Genomic DNA, 9,600 nt, shown 5'->3' on the forward strand with positions numbered 1-9,600 from the left:
CAAATCTTTGCCCCCCCCCATCCCAAATCTGTTCTCTCTGCAAATCCCCCCCATGCAAATCGACCCCCACCCCCCAAAAAAAAAAAAAAAAAAAAAAAAAAAAAAAAAACACAACATCACTTCTCTGACCACAAATTCTCTACCCCTCAAACTTCCCTTCCCAGTACACATCCCCCCCCACTACAAATCCCCCCTGCACATATTGACCCCCCCTCCAAAAAAAAAAAAAATATCACTCCTACCACAAATCCTCTACACCTCAAAATGTTCCCTCCCAGTACACACACCCCCACTCCAAATTCCCCCTGCACATATTGACCCCCCAAAAAAATCACTCATCCTACCACAAATCCTCTACACCTCAAAAACTTTCCCTCCCAGTACACATCCTCCCCCTGCACAAATTGACCGCCCCCCCCCCCCCCAAAAAAAAAAAAAAAAAAAAAAAAACAAGATCACTCCTACCACATATCCTCTACACCTCAAAAATCCTCTCACAGTACACATTCTCTCCCCACTCCAAATCCCCCCTGCACATATTGGATTCCCCCCAAATAGTCACTCCTACCAGAAATCCTCTACCCCCTCAAGCTTCCCCTCCCAGTACACATCCCCCCCCCACTCTAAATCCCCTTGCACAAATAGACCCCCCCCCCAAAAAAAGAATAAAAAATAAATCACTCCCAGTACAAATCCTCTACCCCTTACACCTTAAAATTTCCCCTCCCAGTACACATCCTCCCCCCTCACTCTAAATCCCTCCCTCCCAGCACAAATCCCCCCCCCCATACCTGCTCCGAGCATAAATACCCCACTATCATCCCTACTCCCCCCCAGAACAATTTGTACTCTTTAGCACCCTCCTCCCAATCTCCTTGCGGCATCTCCCCCTCCCCATGATAACAGAGTGTCCGGGGCAGCCGCCCCCTCCTGCCCACCTCTTATCCCAGCCCTGCAATGAAAACTGGCCTGTCTGTGCATGACACGGCTCAGTGCAAGGAATACACAGCACAGAGGAGATTCCTGAAAACTGGAATAAGAGAGACTTGAGATTTCCAGGGTCCCTGGATCAATCCCTCCCCAGAAACATTTGTCCCTGGAACTGAACTCTGATCAACAGAAGAAAAAAAAAATATCTTTCCTGACAGACTCTAGGGCAGCATACGTATGGGTTAACCCCGCCTCCACTCCTCCCCTATTGGATCCCACTCCCATAAACCTTTGTTCTGAGTCAGAGGCCATGTTCCTTTTTTGTCCTCCTCCTAAGGACCAGAATGGTTTAAAGTCCTACCTTGGATGAAGTGTCCACCATCGAGGCCTGGATGTTCAGGAAGATGTACCCCGGAAGACATATGGAGTCCCCAGTCTCCAGCTATTAGTGGGGTGGAGAAGGGCGATGGATGCGGTGCCATGTGGAGTTCCCAACTAATAGTGGGGTGGAGAAGGGCGATGGATGCGGTGCCATGTGGAGTTCCCAACGAATAGTGGGGTGGAAAAGGGCGATGGATGCGGTGCCATGTGGAGTCCCCAACTAATAGTGGGGTGGAGAAGGGCGATGGATGCGGTGCCATGTGGAGTCCCCAACTAATAGTGGGGTGGAGAAGGGCGATGGATGCGGTGCCATGTGGAGTCCCCAACTAATAGTGGGGTGGAGAAGGGCGATGGATGCGGTGCCATGTGGAGTCCCCAACTAATAGTGGGGTGGAGAAGGGCGATGGATGCGGTGCCATGTGGAGTCCCCAACTAATAGTGGGGTGGAGAAGGGCGATGGATGCGGTGCCATGTGGAGTCCCCAATAGTGGGGTGGAGAAGGGCGATGGATGCGGTGCCATGTGGAGTCCCCAACTAATAGTGGGGTGGAAAAGGGCGATGGATGCGGTGCCATGTGGAGTCCCCAACTAATAGTGGGGTGGAGAAGGGCGATGGATGCGGTGCCATGTGGAGTCCCCAATAGTGGGGTGGAGAAGGGCGATGGATGCGGTGCCATGTGGAGTCCCCAACTAATAGTGGGGTGGAGAAGGGCGATGGGTGCGGTGCCATGTGGAGTTCCCAACTAATAGTGGGGTGGAGAAGGGCGATGGATGCGGTGCCATGTGGAGTCCCCAACTAATAGTGGGGTGGAGAAGGGCGATGGATGCGGTGCCATGTGGAGTTCCCAACTAATAGTGGGGTGGAGAAGGGCGATGGATGCGGTGCCATGTGGAGTCTCTAGCTATTAGTGGGGTGGAGAAAGGCGATGGGTTCAGTGACATGTGGAGTCTCAGTCCCCAGCTAAGAGCAGCACTGAACCTATCGCCCTTCTCCACCCCCGCTAATAGAGGGCGATGGATTCGGTGCCACGTAGAGTCTTCAGCAACCCCCAACTATTAGTGGGGTGGAGAAGGGCGATGGATTCAGCGCCATGTGGAGTCCCCAACTATTAGCGGGGTGGAGAAGGGCGATGGATTCGGTGCCATGTGGAGTCCCCAACTATTAGTGGGATGGAGAAGGGCGATGGATTCAGTGCCATGTGGAGTCCCCAGCTATTAGCGGGGTAAAGAAGGGCAATGGATGCGGTGCCATGAAGCGCTTAAGCTTGGCTATTGGCAGGCAAAGCGGCAGTACAGCCTAAGAGCCTTGCTATTAGCAGGAGGCCATAAACGCCCTGGACCCATGCAGCAGCGTCCTCTGGATCCAGGCGTGGTTGTGGGGATGCCGTGTGCAGTGATGTAAACTTTTATATTGCATAGTCCATGGCAGCAGTTTGTGTTTGTCTGTTTTTCTTCCCTCTAGTGTCTTCCTTTTGTGTTCCAAGCAGCTGCTCTCTCTCCTGGCCTGGCGTCCCCTGGGTTGCTCCTGCCCAGGGACTCAGCACATGTGTGCTGTGGGCGGCGGTGGTGTCATTAAGGTGGAGAAAGTCAATCAGCGGTCAGCACTGATATTGGGATTACTCTGTGGGCAGCTTGCAGCAGTTTCCCTAAATGCTGCGTGCAATCACAGGTATATGGTCTGCAATAACACCCCTGTGTGCTGCCTGTGTTCGGGATCCTGATGGTTCTCACCTGTGCAGGGTGGCTGTCTGTGCAGTTTACACACCACGGATGTCATCACCGTCCCCCCACCTTGTGGCCAGCCCTTGTGTAGTGCGGATGAGGATCTGTTTAACCCTTTCCTTGCTTGCCTGGAAACTCCTTTTGGGTTTTTAACCCTTTCGTTTCTTCCCTATTTTGTTTTCCCTTTAGGTTTTGAAGTCCTAGGTCAGATTGACAATACACGGCAGGAGATTAAAGACCGCATTGGGTCACTACATCAACATTCTTCTTCCAGATTTAGTCGTCATTGGTAACCATCATGGTCCAGCCTTCATAGCAAAAGCTCTGAATCCTCCTTTAGGCAACATATTCACCGCCATGTCAGCCGCTCCAAGTAAAGAGCATGCAGGTCCCAGAGGGTAAGTCTCTGTGTGAACCATACTAAGCCCAGGCGGTTGGAAAAAGGGAAATGGTGATTTCCAGCAAATGGAATCTCTGGTGAGGCGCGTAGTGCAGTAAACCCTTAAAGAGGGGGTACAAGCCACACGCAAATTCCAACAGCCGTTACGGCGTGTTCTCCCACTATGGACAGCTAGGAAGAACTGGAAATGTCCTAACCAAGCCATTCATCTATGAAGACCCAGACAGTGAGGCAGAACAAGAGGAGTCCCTTTGCCCTTGTGACGCCTTTGGTCAAGGCAATCAAAGACGGCATTTACACCAGCAGAACCTGTAGAGTCTCCTGCAAAGCAAGAGGTAGATCCTTAAGCACCTCTAGAGAGAGGGTTCCAATTTCCCATTCCTAACAGAAATAAGAGATATAAATTTTGGATGAGTGGAGCAAGGTTGCGAGATCTACCTTCCTTCTGAGCAAGATGGCCAACCTCTATACATTCAGAGATAAGGATGTGAAGAATCTAAAGGCTGCCTCTCTAGTTGTCGAGGCCTTGATGAGGCAAACAAGCATGTCACTCTTCCTTGGAAGATGCAGTGAATGGCGGGGGGGCCTTAGTCAGGGAGGTGACCAAGAACCCGATGGTCACTCTGACAGAGCTCCAGCGTTTCTCTGTGGAGAGAGGAGAACCTTCCAGAAGAACAACCATCTCTGCAGCACTCCACCAATCAGGCCGGTATGGGTGTGGCCAGATGGAAGCCACTCCTCAGTAAAAGGCACATGACAGCCCACCTGGAGTTTGCCAAAAGGCATGAGAAGAACTCTGACAATGAGAAACAAAATTCTCTGCTCTGATGAAACAAAGATTGAACTCTTCAACCTGAATGGCAAGCGTCATGTCTGGATCATCACCTGGCCAATACCATCCCTACAGTGAAGCATGGTGGTGGCAGCATCATGCTGTGGGGATGTTTTTCAGTGGCAGGAACTGGGAGACTAGTCAGGATGGAGGGAAAGATGAATACAGCAATGTACAGAGACATCCTTGATGAAAACCTTCTCCAGAGCACTCTGCACCTCAGACTGGGGTGAAGGTTCATCTTCCAACAGGACAACGACCCTAAGCACACAGCCAAGATAACAAAGGAGTGGCTACGGGACAACTCTGTGAATGTCCTTGGGTGGCCCAGCCAGAGCCCAGACTTGAACCCGATTGAACATCTCTGGAGAGATCTGAAAATGGCTGTGCACCGACCCTCCCCCATCCAATCTGATGGAGCTTGAGAGGTCCTGCAAAGAAGAATGGGAGAAACTGCCCAAAAATAGGAGTGCCAAGCTTGTAGCATCATACTCAGAAATACTGGAGGCTGGAATTGGTGCCAAAGGAGCTTCACCAAAGTATTGAGCAAAGGGTGTAAATACTTATGTACATGGGATTTTCTTCATTTTTATTAAATTTGCAAAGGTTTCAAAACAAACTTCTCTCACGTGGTCATTATGGGGGATTGTTTGTAGAATTTTGAGGAAAATAATGAATTTGATCCATTTTGGAATAAGGCTGTAACATAAAATGTGGAAAATGGAAAAAGTGAAGCGCTGTGAGTACTTTCCAGATGCACTGTAGGCGTCTATTCACGTTTATGCGCATACAGGTGTAAAATTAATTTTTTTGCCCCTGAACATGGTTTTAAAATACTATAAACCAGGGGTCACCAAACTTTCTAAACAAAGGGCCAGTTTATTGTTCTTTAAACTTCATTTATTTCTGTCCGTGTGCATAAACCCTACATTTTCAGGGATTTCAAAACACTTTTAGTAGATTACCAAACTGAGAAAAATTCACAAACAGTTCCCAGCCCCTCCATAGGCTCGTTGTTGGGGGGGGGGGGGGGGTCAGCACAGTCTCTGTATATACAAGTATGAAATCATTTTCTTAGAAGTCCCTCACTGGCCCCTTATTTAAAGCAACGTTCTATCCGCTGCATGAAGATTTTTCCATTTGTAAATGTGGTCTTATTTTTATATCAGGCAAGGGTGGAATTACTGCATCCCTCCGGATTTATCTCCCGCACGCATGTAAAATCAACCAACATTCCTTGGAAATATGGAAATATAATGTAATCTCCATATGTCAGACAGACAACTAAATATGAATTCTTCTAGAACAGCAAAATAGTCACACAAAAAGGTCAATAACCCCTTCAATACCGGGCACCCCCCCCCCCCCCCCCCCCCAATTCCTGCCCAGGCTAGATTTCAGCTTTCAGGGCTGTCACACTTTGAATGGCAATTGTGCAGTCATGCAACACTGCACCCATATGACATTTTTATCATTTAATTCACACAAATAGAGGTTTCTTTTGGTGGTATTTATATTTCAATTATTTTTCATGGGGGTAATAGGATAATATCAAAATGGGCACAATTTTTGAATAATAGTGCAAACAGGTATAAGCCCCAGTTCACAATTGTGCGATCACAGAGATCGCATGTAATTCAGAGCGCACTGCGAACAAATGTGAACCGGGACTAAGATCAAATTCCAGCACAGGAATGTATTTTCTTCAAGTTGTTTGTAAACATGGAATCTCCTAAGAGCCGGTTCACACTGCCGCGACCACTAAAGTCGCCTCATAAGGGGCGACTTCTAGCGCGACGACTTTGTATTTGGCCAATCAGAATATGATGTGTTGTGACCTAATTTCCCTTTCCTTTTTTTTGCTGGCATTTATCAGGCATTTTTTGGGCGTCTTTGGAGGCAGGCATGTCTTTAGTGTCTGGGGGGTCTAAAAAGTGTACCTGTGAAGTTTCAGCTCTGTAGCATGTCCAGAACCCCCAAAAAAAGAGCATTTTTCTTATAATTTTTATTAGAACATTAATACGGTCTCTCTCCACCTGGCTTTTTTTCTTGCAGGCATTTATCGGGCATTTTTTGAGGCAGGCATGACTTTTTTTGGATTTAGTGTCTGGGGGGGTCGAAAAAGTGTACCTGTGAAGTTTCAGCTCTATAGCATGTCCAGAACCAGAAAAAAAAAGCATTTTTCTTATAATTATTAATACAGCAGTGTGGGTTCAGTGGGTTCAGTGTGGGTTCTGGACATGCTACAGAGCTGAAACTTCACAGGTACACTTTTTAGACCCCCCCCCCCCCCCCCGACACTAAATCCAAAAAAAGTCATGCCTGCCTCAAAAAATGCCTGCAAGAAAAAAAGCCAGGTGGAGAGAAGCCGTATTAATGTTCTAATAAGAAATATGCTAATTTTTGGGGGGGTTCTGGACATGCTACAGAGCTGAAACTTCACAGGGACACTTTTTAGACCCCCCCAGACACTAAATCCAAAAAAAGTCATGCCTGCCTCAAAAAATGCCTGCAAGAAAAAAAGCCAGGTTGAGAGAAGCCGTATTAATGTTCTAATAAGAAATATGCTAATTTTTTGGGGGGTTTTGGGCATGCTACAGAGCTGAAACTTCACAGGGACACTTTTTAGACCTGTATTCATGTTCTAATAAAAATTATAAGAAAAATGCTCTTTTTTTCTTGTTCAATACCATTTTTATGGAAAGTTGGATCACAAGTCGCTTCAATTAAGATAAGGAGGCGACTCCCATTGAAGTCTATGGGACAAGTCGGATCACAGGTCGCCTCAAAGTATTACAGGACCCTTTTCTGAAGTCGGAGCGACTTCAGTAGTGCCAATTAAGATGGCACTCATTGATTAACATTGCTTTTGTTATGTCAAGCGACCTGGGGCGACACAAGTCGCCTCATAAGTCGCCCTAGTGTGAATGGGCTCTAACAGTAAACCGGGATATCCCAGCAATGAGTAATCGATAGAATCATCAGTCGGGGGTAACAAAACCGTGTATAAAAAAAAAAAAAAGAAGGAGGAGAGAAAGGAATAAAGAGAAAGGAGAAAGAAGAAAAAGAGATGTTTGCCCAAAACACATCCAAGGCATGCAAAGCAATTTTCTTCGGATGTTTAGGCCTGGGACACAGGGAAGGCAACACAATGTCTTCATTCAAATGAAAATCAGAGACAACCTTTGGGAGGAATGGACAGGGGTGAAGAACCACCAAGTAAGGTGAACGACAGGATAACACCGCCAGTTCAGACACCCTGCTCACAGAGGTGATAGCGACCAAAAAAGCCACCTTCTTAGACAGTGCAAGCAAGGGAATCTCCTGAAGATTCTCAAAGGGAGGCTTCTGGAGAACCGAAAGCACCAAATTGGAGGTCCCAAGGCGGTAACATAGACTGCACTGGAGGAACCAAATGTCTGACCCATGAAGAAAGGTACGCACCAGGGAGTGTGTGGCCCAAGGGTCATTCGAAGAAGACTGCCAAAGCCGACACCTGGCTCTTGATGTTACTCAAGGCCAATTTCTGTTGAAAATTTCTGTTCAACTCCCCGTTGAAGGAACGTTAAGATTCGAGACACCCAGAATGAACCTCAAGAGACTCACACCACGCAATGCAAGTCTTCCACGTACGATGGTAGATCTACCTAGAAGTAGATTGCCTAGCTTTTAACAGCGTTGGAATCACAGACTCAGATAAACCTCTATCCATCAGCACCTGGCGTTCAACAGCCAAGCTGTCAAAGCCAGTGACTGTAAAGCAGGATGGAAGATTGGTCCTTGAGACAGCAGATCCTCCCTGGGAGGAAGCTTCCAAGGAACATCGGCATCCAGCAGGACCAGATCGTTGTACAAAGCCTGGTGAGGCCAGTCCAGGGCCACTAAGATGACCCGAATCCCTTCTGCCTCGATCCTGCATAGAAGTCTTGGCAGAAGCTTGAAAGGAGGGAAGGCGTAAATCAGACAATCCTGCCCCCTTGGGGCCACCAGCGTGTCTGTAGTGTCCGCCAGAGGATCCCGTGACTGAGCCACAAAGCTCTGCACCTTTCTGTTGAGCGGAGACGCCAACAGATCCAACTCAGGGATGCCCCACCGGAGACAACTGATGAAACACCTCCGGATGAAGGGACCACACCTGCTAACGCCATCAACTCCTGCCTCCATCCATCCTTCACCTCCTGCCTCCATCCCTCCTCCTGTCTCCATCCCTCAAATAGTTACATAGTAGTTAAGTTTGAATAAAGACAATAGTCCATCCAGTTCCCCCTGTGTAGGTGTGTGTGGCCGTAATCATCTCTCATACCCCTGAATGTTCTGATCCTTGAGATGTAAGTCTAAGTCTTTTGAAAGCCACCATACTACCCGCAGAAACCACCTCTTGTGGTAGAGAATTCCACAATCTTGTAGCCCTAACAGTTAAGAACCCCCTGCGTTGCCTAAGGTTAAAACGCTTCTCCTCTAATCGCATTGTATGTCCTCGCGTCCTCATGCAATCCTTGCGACTGAATAGATTTTTTTCTATGCAGAGATCACCATTGAGGTATTTGTAAATTGCTTCACCTCCTCCCGTCTCCATTACCTCCTTCACCTCCTCCCGTCTCCATCACCTCCTCCCGTCTCCATCCCTCCTTCACCTCCTCCCGTCTCCATTCCCTCCTCCCGTCTCCATTCCCTCCTCCCGTCTCCATTCCCTCCTTCACCTCCTCCCGTCTCCATTCCCTCCTCCTGTCTCCATCCCTCCTTCACCTCCATTCCCTCCTCCTGTCTCCATCCCTCCTTCACCTCCTCCCGTCTCCATCCCTCCTTCACCTCCTCCCGTCTCCATCCCTCCTTCACCTCCTCCCGTCTCCATCCCTCCTTCACCTCCTCCCGTCTCCATCCCTCCTTCACCTCCTCCCGTCTCCATCCCTCCTTCACCTCCTCCCGTCTCCATCCCTCCATCACCTCCTCCCGTCTCCATCACCTCCTCCCGTCTCCATCACCTCCTCCCGTCTCCATCACCTCCTCCCGTCTCCATCACCTCCTTCACCTCCTCCCGTCTCCATCCCTCCTTCACCTCCTCCCGTCTCCATTCCCTCCTTCACCTCCTCCCGTCTCCATCCCTCCTTCACCTCCTCCCGTCTCCATTCCCTCCTTCACCTCCTCCATCACCTCCTCCTGTCTCCATCCCTCTGTTGCAGGTCCCTCCAACCTCTTCACCGTCCATCACTTTTATTCCTCCGTTACTCTAACCCTCCCTCCTTTCATCTTTCCATAACTCCATCCTTTTATCTCTTGCTCCCTCCCTCCCTCCATCATACTGTCCATCCAGCAATCCTTGTGCCCTTTATCCTTCA

Source organism: Pelophylax lessonae (assembly GCF_965119305.1).
Source record: "Pelophylax lessonae genome assembly, chromosome: 10".
Classification (NCBI taxonomy): Eukaryota; Metazoa; Chordata; class Amphibia; order Anura; family Ranidae; genus Pelophylax; species Pelophylax lessonae.